Source organism: Macrobrachium nipponense, chromosome 30 (assembly GCF_015104395.2).
Source record: "Macrobrachium nipponense isolate FS-2020 chromosome 30, ASM1510439v2, whole genome shotgun sequence".
In the NCBI taxonomy this organism is placed as follows: domain Eukaryota; kingdom Metazoa; phylum Arthropoda; class Malacostraca; order Decapoda; family Palaemonidae; genus Macrobrachium; species Macrobrachium nipponense.
The window spans coordinates 12,930,467-12,953,589 of NC_087218.1; the positions used below are offsets into that span (position 1 = coordinate 12,930,467).

General features: G+C 38.4%; 1 protein-coding gene across 2 annotated transcripts in view; it reads left to right on the forward strand.

Annotated features, from left to right (window-relative positions):
* LOC135202294 (leucine-rich repeat-containing protein 15-like) overlaps positions 1-23,123 on the forward strand; it is a 418,317-nt gene that overhangs the window by 288,835 nt on the left and 106,359 nt on the right. The gene's annotated exons all lie outside the window — the stretch shown is intronic.

The window sequence follows — 23,123 nt, forward strand, 5'->3', positions numbered from 1 at the left end:
CAGAATGGACTCTTAAGGGACGAGGAAATTTACTGGAAAAAATATTTTCATACAATGTCATGACAGAATCAACATTTGTCAATCAGTTATTCTACGCAATGTGGCAGACACAGCGCAGATTATACTTGATAATGCAACCAGAGTTCAACATATTCTTGATGCTTTTTTTTGTGACTATATAGATGAAAAGTACTTCTGAGAAGCATTGACGTTTCCGACATTTAATGTTTGCTCGTCTCTTCCCCCTCATGACGCCTTCCTTATAACGAATTCTTTTTTATGTTTTTTTGGCATTAAAACAGGAAATGAACCATTCCGTCCTTCAAGCTGCTTCTTCATTTAAAGATTAAGCGTGAGCAGCTTTCAATTCAGCAAGTTTCGAGTTACTCTGTCATTATAGCTCTTATTATTGCAGTACAAGAAAACATTACAAATGCGGAGCTTGAAAAGTCATTTTAGATGAGCACAAACGATGTCTGTTAATCAGTTCGTGTTTCCTTTGTTTTACTTCTTCACTCGAAGAATATACCAACTGTAATATCTGTGATACTTTGGTCAAGGTAACAGAGAGAGAGAGAGAGAGAGAGAGAGAGAGAGAGAGAGAGAGAGAGAGAGAGATGCAAGCACTTGCACGCACCCATTTCGATGAGTTTTTGATGACCCGTTGATGACCGAGCGTCAGTGTTTTTTTTCTCTCTCTCTCTCCAGTACGAGGACCAAACTCTATACAACAATGGGTCTTGCTCACACCAAAACATTTTTCTTTTTCTTTTTTATAGTATAGGAAAAATGCAATACAAACTAAATTAAATAATACTTTAATCCTCCATTAAATCATACTCACACAGACTTTAACACGAATATTCTTGAGAAGAGAGATTGCCCTGTGCTAGGGGTGTAAGAATACTACCACCGTTGGTCCTGCGTGTCGTAAAAGGCGACTAAAAGGACAGCTGCTGCCTTGCAGTCTTACTTTTTAGTAAAAGGCTAGGCCCACCGCCAATAACTGTAGAAACTGCTGCCTTGCAGGTGGACATTCTAGTCAGAGGCGAGGCCCATCGCCAATAACTGTGGTTGATGACAGCAAGGGCATGCGGTCGTAAAAACGACCTTTGCCAAACTACAGGGTGTCCATAAAGTCCCAGTGCCGTTACAAGTATTTATTGTTTGTAATGGTACTGGGACTTTATGGACACCTTGTATAAACCATGCCTGATGTTGTAAGGAAAGGCGCATCAGGCAACCGACCCCATAGTGTAGGGATAACGAAGGGAAAGAAGAAGATTCTTGAGAAGAGAGATCAACACAAACAGCATGATGAATAACGAAGACGTACTTTTTCGCAAAAATATCTGTTCCTTAGGTATTGACTATCGTCCTCAGAGGACCAGAGTCTTTGCAACGCTGCTTTATATAAAGGATAGATAGAATACAGGATTTAGGCCAAAGGCCAAGTTCTGGGACCTATGGGGTCATTCAACAAAGAAACGGAATTTGACAGTAAGAGGGTTTGAAAGGTGTAACAGGAGGAAAACCTGACGGTTGCACTATGAAGCAATTGCTAGGAGAGGGTTAAGGAAAACCTGATGGAGGAAAGAGAACATGGACGGAGATACAGTTAAAGGAATGAAAGAGGTTGCAGGTAGGAGCCGAAGGGACGCTACAAATACCCTTTAGTAATACCTACAGTGCACCACGTGAGGTGCACTGATGGCACTATACCTAAGCAAGCTCTCAGTCAGCTATGATCTCTCTCTCTCTCTCTCTCTCTCTCTCTCTTGAAATTTTCATCTGGATCATTCAATAAGAAAAAAAAAGAAAAAAAACATGTTTTTATATTACTAACCTCGGCTTTAAGGTAATGCTGTGTTCCCCCTTAAACATTTTTTTTTTTTTTTTTTTTTTTTTTGAGCCGCCGTTCGCTTGATTTTACTGCAACGCAAAAAGCCATGGGTGGATTTGGGCAAATCCGTTGTAGTAGCAGTTCGATAAGAAATAAAGTGACTGGTGAAGTGATTTTCGTGAGATTATCTGGACTCAATTCCCAGAACAAGTTGTAAGAGGTCATACAATTCTATGTGTATATATATATATATATATATATATATATATATATATATATATATAAATCAGCTCTATTTGGAACCTCTTATCAGGTTCCAAAATACTGAAATGAAGAAAGTGTAACTACAGAAGATACTTACGCAAATTTAAAAATTGTGACTCATACACACACACACACGCACACATACACACACACACACACACACACACACACACACACATATATATATATATATATATATATATATATATATATATATATATATATATATATCCAGTTCCATGTCAATTTTGACGCGATTTATTTCTATTTCTAAACAGGAAATGAGTTTTCCAAGGTTATTGCTTTGTACTTTAACTACGAGCATTTAGTGTGTGTGTGTGTGTGTGTGTGTGTGTATTCCTTTTCCTGTTTTAAAAATTACCTTACTGCTTAAGATTTCGCAACCATTCCCAGAAAGTCGTCTGGGTTTACTTCTTTTTCTAGCTAGCAGCGAAAAATCTAATATCCTTGTGAGTTCTCTCCCCTACGCGTTCATTCGACTATTTCATCCATGAAAAGAATGTCACAATGCAGTAATACAGTTCGCTGGTAAAGATGGAGATATAATATTAAAGTCTGGAAAAGCCACAAAAGTACAGGATGAATGAGCAAAATCATTTTTCCCCTTCGCTCTCCCTTTGGAGAAGGGTTTAAAACCAACAGAGCAGAGTTCTTAATGAGCGCTATACTTTCTTTGCTTACTATTATTATTATTATTATTATTATTATTATTATTATTATTATTATTATTATTGTCTCCGCAACACGATATTCGACATTTAATTTTCAATGTGTGCCAATTAGAACGCATCTACAGAATCTCTCTCTCTCCCTCTCTCTCTCTCTCTCTCTCCTTAATGCATGAGTCAATTAGAATGTGTCGGCAGATTCTCTCCTCTCTCTCTCTCTCTCTCTTCTCTCTCTCTATCTCTCTCTCTCTCCTCTCTCTCTAACATGCTCCTAGAGATAAGTGAGCACATGATGTCTCCTCGGATGGACTAACAAATCTTTGAGACATTCTAATCCTTATAACTCTCTCTCTCTCTCTCTCTCTCTCTCTCTCTCTCTCTCTCTCTCTCTCTCTCTCAATGAATGTGTCAATTAGAATGTGTCGACAGATTCTCTCTCTCTCTCTCTCTCTCTCTCTCTCTCTCTCTCTCTCTCTCTGACCCTAAGACTAGTCATTTTCGTCAATCTTCATAGCACCCGATGTTATTAATCATTTATTGATAGCACTAAATGTACGTAAATCGGATTACCTTCTCGACGCCAAAAATTATTACAACTTATTACCAGAATAAATGCCACTCATAATATAACGTGAACTGGAACATGAGAATACACAACGCTGACATTTCCCACGATTTGCAGCTTAACTGCATCCATGATTAACTTGAAATTTAATGGCATCGTCGCAACGATGCGAATGTATTTAAGCATAAAAAAATATATTCCACGTTGCTTAGTGACTGTGTTCACACGAGGGAAAACAAAATCCGGGGAAAATACATCACCCGGAAAAGTACCTCAATTTCCTTGATGGGAAAGGTTTATCATAATCTATTTCTGCACAATGTTAAAAGTGAATGGTTTCGAGAATACGCATGATTGCTTTTATAGACTGATTTTCTTTATGTATGCTCTGTAATCATTACAATTGTCATTGGTTCTATTACTGCTACTATTTTCAAGTCTGAAAAAGTATCGATTATACGTACACACATACACATACGTAAATAAAGGTATAAGCCACGAGTGAAGTTCATCTGCTAAGTAAAGGACGTTTGAACGTCGAAAGGTCTTGCGGAAACTCCGTTGTTTATTTTCCCTCGTGGCTTATACCTTTATTTACGGATTTATCACGTTCCTAACTTTCGTGATTCGGTTATACATACACATACGTATATATTATATAAATGATTTACAGTCATTTATAAATATATATACATACATATATGTTGTATATATATATATAATATATATATATATATATATATATATATATATATATATATATACAATATATCATAAATATATAATGTCATATATATAGATATATATATATATTATATATATATATATATATTAATATTATATATTAATAAGTATATATATATAATATATATATGTATGTATATGAGTTTGTGTAATTAATTTCAAAAACCATGGACGTCGGCTATTCATATTCTGGTTCATACATACATATATATGTATGTGTAATATAAATATAATTACATATCATATATATTATAGTTATATATTACATTATACATACATAGTTATATATAATATATATTATATATATATATAATATATATATATATATATATGTGTGTGTATTAATTCAACATGACGTAGGCTATTCACATTCTGGTACATACATCATATATATATGTATATAATAAAATAATAACATGATATATGCATATATACATATATATATTACATATATTCATATATTATATATATAATATTATATTATTAACATATATATATATATATATATATATATATGAGACCTATGAATATATCGTTATAGCCTCTTGAACTTTTGAGGACTGACATCAGTAATAATGCTAAGAAGACCATAGCACTGTTCCTTTTGCAACTTAGGATCAAGTGACCGAAAACTCGCCTTCAGATGCAAAGATTGTGGCTGACTAAATGCTTGGCAATCATAGCATTACATTACTAGGCAACATTACAACGTTAGATTCACATCAACCGTACATTTGATGTCTAGGCCAGTCTCTTACGACGCTCCTGATTGGCTGTTGATAAGCCAATCACAGGGCTGGAAACTCTCAGTCTCTCGAGAAATCATATATGCAGGAAGTATATTCCATCTCTCCTGAGGGATGCTTTTGAAAGACGTATCCCTCAGGAGAAGTGGGAACATACATCCTGCCTATATGAACTCTCGAGAGAGACTGAGAGTTTCGAACCCTGTGCTTGGCTTATCAACAGCCAATCAGGAGCGTCGTAAGGGACTGGCCTAGACATCAAATGCACAGTTGATGTGAATCTACAGGGGGAATTCTTTAAAAAAAGATAGTAAAAAATTTTTTTAAAATTAAAAATTTACCTGTGATGCAGAATATTCGTCTCATTACAATACTTTGCAGGTGCAGGCAATTCTGAAATCCCTCTCGAGTTAAGTTTAAATAACCCAGACTCCACACAGATGTTGCTTTTCTCGTAAAAAATAGTAGAAGCGCTTTGGTAAACAAGTTCCAGCTTCCAGTACTGCAAGGCGGTGGTTCCGTGTACCTAAAGAATACCTACGGCTGCATCATCAAAAATCCATAAAAAAACAAAAACGTTTACGAGTGCGTACGAGAACTTCCATCTGTTCGTTTGCTCATTCTTTGTATTAAATGTTATTATTTCCGGGACTATGACAATGGGAGACGTAATAAAGAAGTGGTTTTTCCATTTATATTTCATTTGTATTTTTTGTTTTATTTTTTAGGGATCCTGACATTAAGAGATTCGTTGATGCTACGGCTGGTCCATATTTCAGCTACCTTATGGGCTTCATTCTTTGATCAGGCTTTTTCTGTAAGATTACTGAGTGGACAAGAGCTATTCAGTGGTCGATTTTCATTTCAATGTAACACAAGACTAACTTTACAATGAAATAAATGCATTCTGTTACGGATAAATCTTAAATATCTTAACAGAGAAGAGAAACAGTCATCATTATATCGGACGTAAACTTTAGTGACATTTCCTGGGTGTCTGACCATCACAGTGATGTGAAATCTCTCTTCTGCTTGGCCTGCCCTGTACTACGAAATAACTTGTCTGTTTGACGTGTTCTTTCACTTTATTTAATTTTATGGAATTCATGCTGTCAAGCCAAGAATTGGGACACTTTCGGCCATTCAGAGGTTAGGATAGTGAAAAAGGTGGTTGAGGCAGTTGGGGAGAAAGATAAAGAGACCTATAGTTACTAAAGGAAATGAGGTACGAGGATCTGAAGGTGGAGGTGGGAGAAAGCCCCGCGTTCGGAAGTTTTGACAGCAAGCTGAAGAGAGGAAGCGGGAACGGAGGTAAAGTGAAAAGTTGATGTAAGTAGAAGCCGACGGGACGCTACAAACACCCTTTAGTAATGCCTACTTTGTACCTCGAAAGGTGCACTGGCGGCACTAGCTTCTCCAGGGACAAGCTCTCTGGTGTAAAATTTCAAGGGTGTCTAACTTGGCTAACTGACAGGCACGGAACCACACTCTTTGAAAAATGTGTCAACAAGCAATTTCCACTAGACAGTTCTATAACTACGGAGATTTCTAGGCAAACGCATCTATGAATTGAGCATGCAACAAGCAATTTCCACTGAAGATAGCTCTATAACTACGGAAATTCCTTGGCAAACGCATCTACATGTACTTTGCAGCCACGCCGAGCGTGAGAAAAACCGAACGTCCACGGGCATTGGAAAAAGTTAAGTATATCTTAGTTTAACCAGACCAATGAGCTGATTAACAGCTCTCCTAGGGCTGGCCCGAAGGATTAGATATTTGTACGTGGCTAGGAACCAATTGGTTACCTCACAACGGGATCTACAGCTTATTGTGGGATCCGAACCACATTATATCGAGAAATTAATTTCTAATCACCAGAAACAAATTCCTCTAATTCCACGTTGGCAGAGCGGGGAATCGAACTCGGGACTACCCAATCAGTAGGCGAGCACGTAAACCACTCGTCCAACGAGGAACTACGGATATTGGAACAACACGTAAAAGTAGACTTAAAATAGTCCATATCCGTGTTTGTTCCTCGTACTCAAAAAAAAAAAAAAAAAAAAAAAAACAAAAAAAAAAAAAAAAAAAAAAAAAAAAAAGGGACACACACACACACGCATCCCTGAAGCATCAAAGAGGTATGGGAAATGGCGCATATACTCGTGAAAGAAAGGACCAGCCGGCAGTTCTCCGCTTTCTCATTTTTTCAGTCGCTGTTACCAGACACAAAGAGAGATTATAAACGATGCGGCGCGAATGCTCTCACGGACAGACACGGAGAACAAAGGCGATTGCATGATCCTCCGAAGGGGGCGAAGAACTCGAGCTCCTCCTCTTCCTCCTCCTCCTCTCACTTTTGTGCTGTGTGATTCGGTGCTCTCTTGAGACAGGAGAGAGACCGTGATTATAAACGAATGTGGATGATGTGCGATACATAAATTTCTTAGAATGGCAGAAAGTGAAAGGACAAAGCATCTCAGCTGATCAAATGAGTCGCGGGTAAAATAAATAACATTTTATCCTCTGCACGAATTCAATCATAAAAATCTAATCGTTAATGTACGCTGTTTTCGCTAAGCATCTCAAGAATAAAGGTCAATTGTGATTTAGCAAAATCAACCATATCGTTTCTGAACGTATTTAGTGACAAATTCAGAGCAGCAACCAAGGGAACTCAAGTATTCATCATTAGGTGTATTCAGCGACAACGTATTATCATAAAGGGTGTCCATAAAGTCTCAGTACCATTACAAGTATTTACTGATCAGAATGGTACTGGGACTTTATAGACACCCTGTACATCAGGTATTAAGTTGAATTAAGAACACTCATATTTTCTTGAACCGAAAATAATTTATTTGTTCCTGCTTTAGTGTAATTGTGTTCTAATGTATGTGTGTGTTGATGCGCCTCCGCGTAATGATGTATAAACGTACGTATACTATCTGTGCTAACCATATTTTTCAAATGCTACGGGCGATAAGACTGATCACCGGATACCTTTATTTAATAAATGCTTCTTATCAGCAATAAAAATATCGGGAAAGAGAAAGCGTCTAGTCTTTCGCCAATGCAAACTATTAAAACACCTCTCGAAAGGTGAAAGACTGTAGGAATACTGGAAAACGGAAGAACGGAGACCAGTCCAAAGCTATCCAAGTAACAGGTAAAGGAAGGTTGGTATAAGCGTTCATCTCTCAAAATTTTCCTCTCCACCAATATTCATTCATTACGTTTCCTCTGAACGTTAAAAAGACATAGATTTAACACCTGCTTTAATTATCAACCTTATTCTTGCGTCTATTATTGTATTCAGACAATTCTTTACCAGGCTTGCAAATATGCTTGCATGCACGCAACCCTGAAGGATCTTTCGCTGCCAGAGAGATAAAAAGAGGTAAATCACACGGCGGGGTGGGAAACGGCTTCCAGTTTTCAAGCTTTTTACCTCAGTGAGGAAAGATGAGCGCATCCTATAATGCCTTAAGACACCATATTTTCATTATTATTAAAACTAGCAAACATAATATGCATACAGAAATTATGTATGATAAATTCGCAAAGTAACTTAGTCTACGGACGTGACCAGCCCCGTTTCACGGACAGAACCAGCTCCGTTTCAAGGAATCCCTTATTGCCTCATCCCATTCGGAGGGTAGGGGGTGGTGGGGGGAGAGAGGTAGGATGAAACCCCATTATAAACCATCTTAGAGGTCCCCACTATAACCCTGCAGAGTTTCATGTCCGTTGAACCAGATTGAATGACAGACGGACGGATACACGTAACGCCCATTATAGTAAGATTATTTTACCAGACCACTGAATTGATTAACAACTTTCACAGAGCTGGCCCGAAGGATACATTAACATATTAAATTTAATATATAATAATATAATTTTTATAAATTAATTAAATATATATTATTATATATATATATATATATAATTATATATATATATATATATATATACGTGTGTGTGTGTGTGTGTGTGTGTGTGTGTATAATCACACTATATTCTGTCAATCAAATTAAAATTTTCCAAAAAGTTTATGATGCTCGAAAATCGATAAATAATCATATGGCTAAGAGATCTGAGCGTTCCGACTTATTACTTGAGTCATTAACTCTCGTCGTGACGAAAAGTCGGTCGCAAAATCGGATAACCAAGCGACAACGAGACAGCTTGCACTACGTCAAATCTTCATGACATTTTGCAGTCTCCCATCCCAATCTGTGTAAAAAAAAAACAAAGAATCTTACTCAACAACATCGAACTGTCTCGATCCTATTTCGGGTGGCAAATAAATCCACTGTCCTGGCATCTTCTTTAGCACGTAACAGTAAATTGAATAGCCTGCTATGCGAGGCTCACCTCTGTAAACATGCCCGCTCCCTGTACTGAAAAAACATCCATCCTCGCAGCATGAAAAAAGATTTGTGAATGGTATGAGCGTGCAGGTATGAAAAGGCCATCGTTTCTCCGTTTTCTCTTTTCTCGCGTTTCCCTTTCCTGTTAGGGGATACTACAACAAAAGGATCGTGATAGTGCGTAGTACGTGTTTCCACTGCTAGAAGTCCTAATGAAGGTCACAACCGTGAAGGTATTAGTTTGCGGCATTTTCCTTCAATTTCCAGGATCTTTCATTTCCTTTCTTTCGGTACATGTAGCTAAATGAAAAGTAGGTACTGGTCTGATTGTGTCAAAACATAAGTAAGTTTCATTCTTTATTCGCGTGCAGGCACGTTGCCCTGACGATAAATATGTTCATTATTGCTCAGAAGTGGATTCTTTAGTGTCTGCAAACCAGTTCTCCATAACGACGCCCTTCATATGAAAGCGAACAGTCATTACAAGCCTGAATCAGACTCGCTTTGTCGAGGTTTCTTCGTCTTTTGTGAGGAAGGTGGTTTCGTCTCAGGATCCAAGACCCGTCGCAAGTGACCACACTTTCCCAAGGAGATGGTGTTTTTTTTTTCTCTCTCTCTCAAATACAACAAATCTGCACTCAAGAAGGCCAGTTTCGAGTCTGTGTCAGGTGTGGAGAGAAATTACTGCGTTGCTTGGATCAGTACAGGACAAGGTTGCAAAGTGCGTAGTTGCATAAGGAGATATATTGAGCGGATGGAATGGAGGGGGCGGGGGTGGCGTGGGGGTGGGAGGAATTAAAATGTAAACAGAACTGCAGCAGGTCTCATTTTCTAAAATCCAATCGTATATCCATATAATCCAGCACATCAACGCACATTTATTTCCCTTTCATATTAAATATTCTCTTCAACTTATTGCCTAAAAAAGAAAATAAAGTTGACAACTGACGTCATTAATGTTCGGTACTAAAAACCATGAAAAATGTACTAAATTTGCAATACAGAGAGAGAGAGAGAGGAGAGAGAGAGAGAGAGAGAGAGAGAGAGAGAGAGAGAGAGAGTCTTTGACATCTTAGTGTACCTTGAGATGAAAGTTATGTGGCAAACAGGATGATAGTAAAGGAACCACCTTAGCGTGAAATCCACGTAATAGTTAGAGATTAATCTGGGAACGTTATCTTCGTATCCTCAAAGGATATTATCCTTGCTCTGGATATCTCATTTGCTGAGCAAATGCAAACAGAGCAGTCATGATTATCTGGTTTCGACCCAGAAAAGACTACCAAGTCTTTCAATCAAAGGGTTATTGTTCTGATTGCATGAATTATCGTTGTGTGTATATATATATATACACATTATTATATATATATATATATATATATATATATATATATATATATCTATATATATATATATATACACACACATAAAAAGAGGGAGTTGGAGTGATAGGACGGCGGGACTGAATAAAGAAAGTGGAAATGGAAGTAAAGTAAAAGGCGAACATGTGGGTGCAATTAGGGTCCAAAGGACGCTGCAAACATCTTTCAGTAATGCCTACAGTGCACCACCTGGGGTGCACTCAATACACTAATCCCCTACGGAGATTAAGAGGAGGCGGGAATGAGGGAGAGGTGATGAGATTCAGGAAACTTAATCAAGGATTGAATTCCAAGAATTGAATTGAATTGAATGTAAAACTTAGGTCAGAGACCAAGCACTGGGACCAGTGAGATCATTCAGCGCTGAAACGGAAATTGACAGTAAAAAGTTTGAAACGTGAAACAGGAAGAAAACGTCAAAGCAGTTGCACTATGAATCAGTAGTTAGGAGAGGGTGGAAAGTCAGAAGGAAGAAAGAGATTATGAAAGGAGGTACAGTAAAAGGAGCGAAAGAGGTTGCAGCTAGGGACCGAAGGCACGGTGCAAAGAACCTGAAGTAAAGCCTACAGTGCACCGCATGAGGTGTACTGACGGCACTAGCCCCCTACGTGAACAACTAAAGGCAAGATTGTACATAAGACTATACATAATTTTAGTATGATCTTTTTGCTGTAAAGACATGAGAGTATATTATCTACAAGATTTCGTCTGTTTGGCAATAACCTTTTATAAATATTACCAGTCAACTGGACAGGACAGTAGAAATGATTCCATACGGCAATAACGGAAGTTCCTTATGTAGATGACATAATGAAAGGGAGACAGAGCTGGCTTAGACATGTCCCTTCTCAGTACCTGTGAAAATAGCATATGACAGTGACTGCTTGGGCTCCTGTGGGCACCGAAATACTTGGAAAGCCCAAACATACTCGAAAAAGAACTAAGATCCTTGAGGCTAAAGATAAGTATAGATTTGTGGAAGATACGGCACAGGGGAGTCACGAGTGTCGGCATTTCAAAGGGACCCTCTGTGACGCTAAGCAATGAAGAAGATATATATATATATATATTATATATATATATATATATATGTGTGTGTGTGTGTGTGTGTGTGTGTGTGTGTGTGTATGTGTGTGTGTGTGTTAAATGGGGGAATGTGCAGACTTATCATTTTTAACTTCCCATGGAGACAGAGTCTGAGGTTCAGCTTAAGAAAATTGATATCTCTTTTCTGGGATGGTGTGACACTAAGATGCTTACTTAGCAGGTCAATGTTCGTTCTGTGGGTATGTGAGTTCGAGAGGCTATTGTTCAAGGTGCCTTTGAAAACTGCCGCGACCAGTTACTGAAGAGTGTGAATTCATGTGTACGCGTACGAACTATGTCCATTCTTAATGGCACGGTTTAGCCAAGAACTAGGAGACTGCTATGGGAGAAAAGGCGAGATGCCGGGATAGCTCTGCGAAAGTTATATTTGTTAAAGTGTGTGATTTTCCAAGCTGTAATGGGTAAGTGTCAATAATGCTTTAGCCAAAGTTGTGCTTGTCTCTTACTTTGATATTTTGTAAAGATGTTCTATTTCATTTAATCTTTGACTTTGTCTTTACAATTGTGTGTGCTCACGAGTGTGTTCTCACCTGTCTTTTAAACAGGCGGTTCTAGTGAGGGGACTAAGTGTCCTGTGTGGAGGGAACTATAATTTTATTTTGGAGAAGAGAAAATTGGTGTGACTAATTACTGATTAAGACTATTAAAATACAGGGGGTTATCTGAGTTAGTTGTCTGTGAGACTTGAACTATTACCATTCCACTATTATCCTGTAAGTCTAATGTCTTATCGCTTGGCGATAGACTTTTTTGTTTTTTCCTTAGTTCCTACCACGGCTGTTATCCGTAAGTAATGTTTGGTTCCTCTCATCTCCTTGGATATCTTAGTAGAGAGGTTCTTTCTTGTCTAGAGGAGATGATTCAAACAGGCTAGTTGAACAAGTTAACAACTTTATTCTGTAACTCCATACTAGGAGATGCAGCTCGGTCGACGACCGATATGTTTGACTGTTGGCGTGAAACTGCCATTCTAAAGCATCGCGTCGATAGCGGAACATTAGCTATCTAAGCAATTCATATAAAAACACATACGTAGTCTGCCGGCTCGGAAGTTACAAGTTTCCGGCGTAGGTTAACAGGTCAACCTCTTCCCATGGAAGTTGTTGTGCAAAGTTATCATAACATAAAAATGTTGACAAAGCTTTGAGCTAGATCAGGCTACTGCAGACAACGCATAGCATAATCTAAGGTGTGCTTTGGTCACGTAGAACCCTCCTAATGCCATGACCCCAGGTCACTGGTTTATATATAATGTAATTCTTACATTAGGCTCGGTCTGCTACCTATTCAAGCCTTGAATAACAAAAAAAAAATTACTTTAAACATTGTTCATAGGAGCGTGCTCGTAACATACTAAGTGATTAAATGCATAAAAAGATTCTGTTACATACCCTTGTTGACATATTCATAAACAAAGATAAATGCATGGAAAATATGATCCATGTTTGGTAATAATAATGATTATGTACCCAAATATAATAAAAATGGTAAAAATCAAAACATGTATACATGATTAATATGATAACATGTAACCTGATTAAGAATAATGGTTACTAAATAATGATTATAGCATGATCATGGATAATTGTTAAAGAGTACTTGTCACTCTTTATAATAGATAAATATAATTGTATAATGTATAACAATGTAATTCTGCAGAAATTCAATATATAGGGCTGATATTTTTTATTTAGGATGTGCCCGAAAAATACCTTTAGGCATATATTGGAATGTATAATATGGGCTATAATGTTTAATTTATTAGGCGCCCTGGAGATACTTTAACTGTTCAAATGCAAAGGCGTGAGTGCTTTCTTGTCCTACATTGTTGCCAGCATACGGACCGCTTTTCACACACAACACAATTCCAGACAATTCCCTAGGCACGAACTGAAGTGGCCAGGTTCAGGCGGCCCTAAACGCAAACGACTTGAGTTTAACGGGTACGTCATCCAGACGGGCCAGTACGTTCCCTTGGAGATCCTTCTGTTTACGCTCAGCCTACGCCAAGCAAAGATGTTGACGGCGATAACCAATATGGCCGTCACGCTGAACACGGCTAGCAGAATGTAGTAGCGAAGATGTTCTCCACCTGCATAAGTCGATGACGCGTGGGTCATCTCAGCCAGTTGCGTCAGACGATGAGCTACTCGCGCGTTGTATGGGAGAGGTAGTGATGGGATGATTGTTGTAGCCCACGTGTAGTTCGCGAAATACGCCTTCTCACGTATTATCGTGTTGACCCTCTGACGTATAATTTGTAGATTTCCCCGTACAACCATCGGCTGCTACGAAGATAGGGGCATGGGCGGTGGATGTGTCCGGACACACGACGTCGAATCCGGCCTTATCATAACGGATCCAGGACCCATTATTCATCCTGTAATTGAATTTATTACCGTAAAAGGGATAAAGTTTCCCCAGACAACCTTCGCTTGTATGAGAGAGAGCCGTTTAGCACTATGTCTAACTCACATGAATCCGTTGATATGGATAGATTCAAAAGAGTCAGCTGTACAAATTTTATTATTCATGGCTTCTGAACAGTGAGTGAGTTTATCTAAGTCTTTAATGACTGTAAATGATTTCTTATCAGAAGAAATCAGTACATGCCTGTTAAAATTGATATTACTGGATTTGAGTTATTCGTCATAAAAGTAGGAAACGGTGCTATTTTGTATGATTGCCAAGCATCGGAAGAATCAAAAGGAATCGTGATCATAATTCTATAATTTTCTACGCTGACTGATATTTAGGCTATAATAGAATTCTACTTTATGGGCATCCAATAAAGGAATATAACCTAGCTTCTCCCGTCCGTTTTCTAAAGTTAACGTCAGATCTTTTTTATAGGCATGAGGTTGAGGAGATAACACACCCCTTTTGTTGCTAACGTAATTGCTTCTACGTAATCTTTTGACTTTTCAATAAAATGTGATATTTTCACACGGATATGATCTATTTTCGAACTATAGTAAGCTAAAGTAGCCAGCAAATGTTGAACTTCCATGACCTGATCGATATTATTTGAATGTTCATTAACGATATTCATTATTTGATTGATCGAAGATAACTGGCTGCGAAGTTCTGATAAGGCCAGTTCCGTTTTGTGTTGCCAAAACTCAATTCTTTTATTTTGATTATTTATCTTGAGGCGATTTGAGATTCCTAAGCCTAGATTCGCAACTGATCCTAAGATGTTTAGTCCAGCTAGAATAAGCGGGTTGCGGCGTTCAAGAGTATTGTGCCGCACAGACCACATCAGCAGGTCACGAGCGAGTTCTGCCTCGGCGGTTTTATTTTGTATGTCATAAGACAACATTTCTGCGACGCTTAGCGTTTGAGCTAGTGAAATCTCTGAGTTAGCATGAAAATTACGTTCATGCATTTCCTTAAGGAAATACCAAACCTCATCAGGTCATTCTTTAAGTAAGGACGTCATCTTCAGGTAGGAAAATAGCATGCATATCTACCTCGATAACAATATTACTTGACACGATGAATACATCATCGATTCTCTCGATAATCGAGCCATGATTAAATTCTATGTCTTTAGTCCTAGCACTCTTTCCATACAACAAAGATGTCTGAATACACAATATCACTCCTAACAATAACAGATTCATTTTTGAAAACCTGCAATGAGTAAAACAGATGTAATAACTCGCGTAAAAGAATAGGTTTACATACAATATGATTAATAGATATATATATATATTATTATACAAGTTTCATAAATACAACCATTTTTTCCCTCACTCCATCTACCTTTCTTTAGATTCTGATATGTGCCAATGGGACTATTCTCACATCAGTGGGTTTGGATACATTTTGAACCCTAACTCTATTGGCCGTTAAATTTTCTAAAATGTTAAACGGGCCTTCAAACTTAGGTGTCAGTTTATAATTTAAACCTTTACGCACGTATACTTTGTATGTATACCTGATCGCCCACGGCATATGTTCTAGTTGGCTTAGCTATTTTATCATGATTTTTTTTCATTATGATCTGTGCTTCTTCTAAATTCTTACGAATTATATTATATCGACTTATGCTTGCATCCATAACATCCTTTAGAGGATTGATAAATTAGTTGTAGGCTTTAAGATGTGAAAAGGCGTTCGGGCCGGGATACCGTACAGTGCCTCGTGCGGTGTCATTTTAATAGACACGTGATACGAGTGATTAAGTGTGCTTAGTACCGCAGGTATGGCAATGTCCCAGTTGGGATCTGCCCCCCCTAAGGTGACCCTTAAAATGTTTAAAACCTTACCTTTGATTTGCCCTTTCCACTAGCCCATTAGACTCTGGGTGATAGATCATGGTATTTGATTTTCTTTATACTAAGGAATTCGCACAAGGAGTTAAGGAAATGATTATTGAACTCCCCGCCCGAGTCTGAGATAATGATGTGTGAAAATTCCATGTTTACAAATGTAGCACTCGTAAAACTTCCTAGCGCACTCAACCGCGGTTTTTGTTTTAAGCGCTATAAGTTCTGTATATCGAGTCAAAGCGTCTATAATTACTAGGAGGTGCTTATTTCCTCTGTCTGACTCGTAAAATCCTGTTAATAAATCTAAATGTACTCTTTCAAAGGGTTGATTTGGCACGGGGTAAGCCCCTAGGCTGACAGGTGTCTTCGTGTGTTTGTATTCTTGACAAGTGCGACAATTTGCTATGTGCTTTTTTATATCTCTAAGCATCGTATGCCAATAAAATAAGGATTTGGCTTTCTGTGACATCAAGGTATAACCCGGATGTCCGTGCAGTGGATTTTCATGCAACCACTTTAAGACAGTGGGTATGAGTGAGATAGGCACCACCACCTGGTTGTTATTCAACTGCGGTGTGTTGCGGGTTTTCCTCGTCACAGATCTACACAGGATATTTTCCTGTAGGATATAATTCTGCTGCTTATACTTTAGGTATTCTTTTTCCTTCGGATTTCCGTTTAACGCAATGATGATTTTTTCTATTTGCGGATCTTTTCTTTGTTCCGTCTGTAATAGTTCAGCACTCCAGCCCAGATCTTCCTGTTCGGATATAGTTTTAACAACGGGCATGGAGGTTGAGATATCTATTAATTCAGCTACTGGCTAGGTACAAGATGAAGAGGGGTTGCGTGATAATGCGTCAGCAATGATATTTGCTTTCCCAGGTAAATACCCGATCCTCGCGCCAAAGTCCTGAATGATCATGTGCCACCGAGTTCGCTTGGGGCTGTGACTAAAGCCTTTAAAGAAGTCGGTTAGGGCTTATGATCAGTGAGAACCTTGACGGGATAACCGTATATTATGAACTTAAAGTGCACGAGTGAATTAACAATAGCGAGCCCTTCCTTGTCTATTACTGCATATTTACTTTCGGAAGGTCTCAGTTTACGTGAATAAAAAGCTATAGGGAAAAACTGTCTATCATATTGTTGAAGCAATACCCCACCTACTCCTAGGTCTGAGGCGTCTGTTGCTATGAAAAATTCCTTATTGAAGTCAGGAAATTTCAAGATAGGAGAACTACACAGTTCATCTTTCAATTTATCGAACGCCTGTTGATGAATTTCAGACCATACGAAATCTACGCCCTTTTTTATAAGATCGGTTAGGGGAGCGGCTATGATTGAGTAATTGCGGATAAAGCGGCGATAGTATCCGCTGCACCCCAAAAATTGCTGTATTCCCTTGACGTTAATAGGTATCGAAAGTTACGGATAGCCGACACCTTATCGTGGACGACTTTAAGACCTTCACTAGAAACCGTGAAACCTAGATAGACTAGTTCTGTTTTTAAAAAATTCACTTACTTATTATCTTTACCCTTAAATTATGCTGCCTTAACCTTTGTAACACTAACTCCAATTTACGTAAATGCTCTTCTAATGTGTTGGAAAAGATTACTAAGTCCATCCATGTAGGCATGTAGGATATCTCCCAACAAGTCTCCAAACACGACGTTTATCATACGAGTAAAAGTTATAGGAGCACAACGTAAACCAAAAGGCATACGCAAAAATTCATAATGTCCCCTGGCTGTGCTGAAGGCAGTGTATGGGATACTTTCTTGTTCCATCGGAATCTGATGAAATCCTTTTAGTAAGTCTAGGCTTGTGAAATATTATTTCTGGCTAGTAAAGATAGGATATCATCGGTACATGGTACTGGGAATCTGTCAGGATTGTTTCTTCGTTTAAACGACGAAAATCTACGCATATCCGCCAAGTTCGATCTTTTTTCGGTACTACTATTAACGGAAAATTATAAGGGCTGTTTGATTTCCTAATGACTCCTTCCTTTAACATTTTACCTACTTCCTCTGTTATCTCATTCTGAAATTTCATAGGAAGTCTGTACGAAGGTACATAGATTACTTTCTGTTTGTCCTTGAGCCTGATTTGATGTTCTATGACATCCGTTTTTCCTAAGGTTCCCTCCGTAGTGGAAAAAACATCATGATATTTAGTTAAAAGATTCAAAAATTTCTGCTGAATTTCTTCTTCTTGAATATCTTTATTGATTTGTTCTTTATAGATTGCAAAAAGGTTTCATCCGCGACTGATTGAGCGTGATTTATCTCAGCTACGGTAAAAGGAATGCGATGTTTATAAACTTCGGCATCCAAGATATGTTGATTTTTGTGGATTACTAAAGTGGTATTCAAATGATTACAGACTTCGATATTACATTGCTGTGTGAGCCGACTGTATAAACGGCTTGTGTGACGGATAATCCGTGTGTTTTTCAGAGTTTCGGAAAGGATTAATGTTTCAGATCCTGGCAAGGTTCTTTTACACGCACTAATATATTTGAAGTTACGTTAGGTTCGAGAGTTTGCGTGCAAGCTGATATTACGGGTGAGCGAGAGTTCTGTTGGGTTGCCTGTATTATTTCTTGGTTCATGAGACAGGTGATTGGTTCCGTAATGTAAGTGACAACTCTGTCTGTCTCTTTATTATCTAAAACTGATTTTAGGGTATTAGAAGACCTATAGAATTTCCCTTTGATATACACGCCGTGTTTTGCAGGTGCTAAGATAATATTTTGAGTGCCCATAGACGGGTATCCGATAATTACTGCGGGATACATTAATGTTTTGTACAACGACAAAGGTATCAGCAAACGTGCGCTTACCGACCTTGTACTGTACATGAGTTACGCCCCACAACATTTAATTCATTATTCCCAATGCCTGAGAGCCTTATTCCGGACTTTTCTATAGGGAAATTTGAAAAGAGTAAATGATGAGTCCTTAAATCATATATTACGTGGACTACCAGAATCAAAAGAACAAAGTGAATGACTTATGGGTCCAAATTTACTGCATGTAAGGTTGGTCGCAACTCGTTTTGACTAATAATTGCATGAATTTGTTGCAAATCTACGGGAACCTGCACAGATTTTTTTGATTCGGCCGTGTGTTTCATAGGAAAATCAATTGTCTCACAATGATCTGATAAATGATTAAACTGATTATTTGATACAAAAGATGTTGATATTGATGACCCAAACATCGCCCTCTCCCCCCTTGGAGTGAACTACGTGGTATTTGTTTTGTTTATCACACCCTGAAAATTCGCTTGCCCTTGCGAGTTCTGGCTAGACGGCCCAGGAACAGAGGTACCTGAAGCACGATTTGTTTGTTTCTGCTGTTGTGCAGAATTTCCGTTTGGTTGTTTCTTCTTATAGTACTGAGGACCCTTCTTATTATTTGCACTAGCAACTGGTTGCGTGTTTGTAGCGTTTGTCTGTTGATTCCTCGAGTAGCAACGGTTATATGAATGAGTTGAACTAGTGTATTGAACAAAAACGCGTCCGACAGTCTGAAATCATGTGACCTGGTCGTTTACAGTTATAACAAACCATCCCTGCAACTTGATTATTATTATGTACCACATTTACTTGTTGTGGCTTGTTCTCATTTTTTTGCAAAAACTTGAATGAGCGAAGGATCTAGGTCGGTACATTTAGACATGTGTTTTTTGATTTGTTTATACACATCTAATTCCGTACTGTCGGGCTGCAATTTTTTATCAAAACACCGTACTAACGCCCCCTTCAGGCAACATTACAGTGATAGACGTAAGGTAGATCAAACGGATAAAATCTTTCACTTTGATGTTAGCACCCGCAACCCACCCGGAGTTACATAAACTATCCTGATATTATTTCATTTAGCCGGTCGGCATTAGCGCCGCCCGCTCGACAACATTGAGCTGAGTCATGGAGGCTTGGTTAAGGATATTTCTCAAGCCAATACTACATCTAAAGCCTCTTCACCCCCCTCCCCATACACGGCATCGTAATCTTATTTTGAACTCGTCCCAATGTAATCGCTTCTTGGAAAGAAACCCCCCTTAGATACGCACTTGCGTCGCCTTTAGCGAAGTCTACGAAGCTCTTGGCCTCCTGTAATTGTACTGCTGGGTCTGTGATGCTTTTTGCATTTAAATGAGCGTCTACAGATGGAGATCCATGCCTCAACATTTTGAGGCAAGAACCCATTGACCCGACCTTGAAAAGGGACGATCAGCTGACCTCGGCCGCTAACGGAGAGTCACCCACGTTGGGGTTTTTACCAGCCGGAGTGTGGTTGCCATTTCGGCTTTCACTTTTTTCTTATCACTTCTATTCCTTGCAATCCTATCAAAATATCTATAAGAGTACACTCGACCACTACGTAAACGCATAAGCAATGTACTGTATAAGTGTGTTATAATAATAGGAAAATCCCCCAAAAGATACAAAAATACAGACAATATGATAAAATATTATACGGAGAATTCCTGCAAGAAATGGTTAATGACAACTAGAAAAGAAAAAAAAAATTAATCTGCGGGCGAGAACCTCGTAGTTGAAGATAGGTTCTGTAATGAAGGAAGATTAATATGGCGAACAACTCACCCCCAGAATACTGGACGATCGACTCTTGATGAACAACACTTCACTGAGGAAAAGACCTGAATAGATAAAAATGGTACTTAGCTCCAGATTAATATTGCGAAGGATTGTTGACATGGGATGACGTCTCGCGTCGGAAGTCGTGATGACGTCACGGTCTTCTCTCGGTGCACGATGCTCTGGGAAGTCCAAGATTGATGACGTCACAGCCTCCGTCCTTGCACTACTGCGTATAGCTGTCCACTCTGCGTCCGTGCTGCGTGAACGGGTGATGTTCCCCCCCTCCCTGTGTTTGTTTTCTTCTTTCCGTTGATGTTCGATGCCGCCCTCGTCCGGTGTAGATACTCGAAGATAAGTGATAACAGTTGCTCAAACGTCAGTGTTAAATGCTTGTATTCCTCTCGATGAAGGACATCGTTGCGTCTTCATAAACTGTTGCGTTGATTGAAGATCCCGTTTCCTCTGTTTCGTTTGATGTTGAAGGTGGAAGTTAGTTCTTGTAGACCATTCGGTCGGCTGATATGGGTCTTGTTAATTATGTTCTTCGTTTATTAGCTGCCACCATTTTCTAATGTCTTATCGCTTGGCGATAGACTTTTTGTTTTTTCCTTACGGCTGTTATCCGTAAGTAATGTTTGGTTCCTCTCATCTCCTTGGATATCTTAGTAGAGAGGTTCTTTCTTGTCTAGAGGAGATGATTCAAACAGGCTAGTTGAACAAGTTAACAACTTTATTCTGTAACTCCATACTAGGAGATGCAGCTCGGTCGGACGACCGATATGTTTGACTGTTGGCGTGAAACTGCCATTCTAAAGCATCGCGTCGATAGCGGAACATTAGCTATCTAAGCAATTCATATAAAAACACATACGTAGTCTGCCGGCTCGGAAGTTACAAGTTTCCGGCGTAGGTTAACAGGTCAACCTCTTCCCATGGAAGTTGTTGTGCAAAGTTATCATAACATAAAAATGTTGACAAAGCTTTGAGCTAGATCAGGCTACTGCAGACAACGCATAGCATAATCTAAGGTGTGCTTTGGTCACGTAGAACCCTCCTAATGCCATGACCCCAGGTCACTGGTTTATATATAATGTAATTCTTACATAAGAACCTGAATTATTCACGTAGTACTTTACTTTGAATAAATGTCTATTTTTGTAGTTCCGACTCTGATTTGATGACCTGATGGAATAGAGAGAGAGAGAGAGAAGAGAGAGGAGAGAGAAGACGAGAGAGAGAGAGAGAGAGAGAGAGAGAGAGAGAAGAGAGAGGAGAGAGAAGATGGGGGAGGGGGACTGAGTGTTACCAGTTCGCCTTCCGCAATGGCTAAACGCATACCAAATGTGAAAATAGCGGGGGGCGACGCTCCTCGTTGTTAATATATATATATATATATATTATATATATATATGTATATATATAATAATAATATACATATATTATATATATATTATATATATATATATATATATATATATATATATATATATGTTACAACCTCCCATGTTGCAGTACAGGTTCTTTTTAGGTCTTTATGTTTATAAAGATTGCAGTCAGTACATGTACCTCAGTGACAAGGAAGGGACGGAAAACAGGAAAAACTCAAGAAAACTTAACAATATTTATTATAAACTAGAAAATTATTTAAATCAACCTTGTGAGATTAAATATACTTAATTACATGGGTACATAATCAAGAGAACAAATACCTGGTTCTCTGGATCTCACAAGATAACCTAAAGCTACTACACTAAGCCCTAAACAAGAGAAAATTCCAAGAGAGAAAACAATTTTTAACGAATTGGATCCAAAATAGGCTAGCCAAAATCAACAATAACCTAATAATAATACGGTAGAAAGAAGTAGGAGATGAAAACAAGGAAAACCTTAATATTCCTACCTATAACACAAAGCTAAGCAATGTGGAACTCAGTCCACTAAATACCAACACACAGAATCAAATGTGACAACATATACATGTAAACATATACATTATATATATATATATGAATACTTGATCAAGAAGTATATAAAACGTGATGCTATGTATAAATAAAGGTTGTTTGCCACGAAGGAAAAAATGAAAAAAGCGCGATAGCCAAGTACTTTCGGTCCTGTTCGGACCCTTTACTGAGGCAAAGGGTCCGAACAGGACCGAAAGTACTTGGCTATCTTGCTTTTTCATTTTTTTCCTTCGTGGCAAAAAACCTTTATATATATATATATATATATATATATATATATATATATATATATATATATATAGGTATATATATATATAAATAATCAAAATCAGCAAAAATACACTATTTCACCTCAAGTGAAGTACCAGAAGAGGGGTTGAATCCTGAGCCGTGATCAATGCAAACTGCAACCAAAAGGGCCTGTACTGTACGCCAGGTACTAAAGGGCAACACCTTGTCCCGAAGGAAAAGGAACGATAATTCGTCTTACCTGGCGGCAGCCTCCGTACTTGTCACCTAACGAGCCAAGTTGCTCTCACTCCCGTATA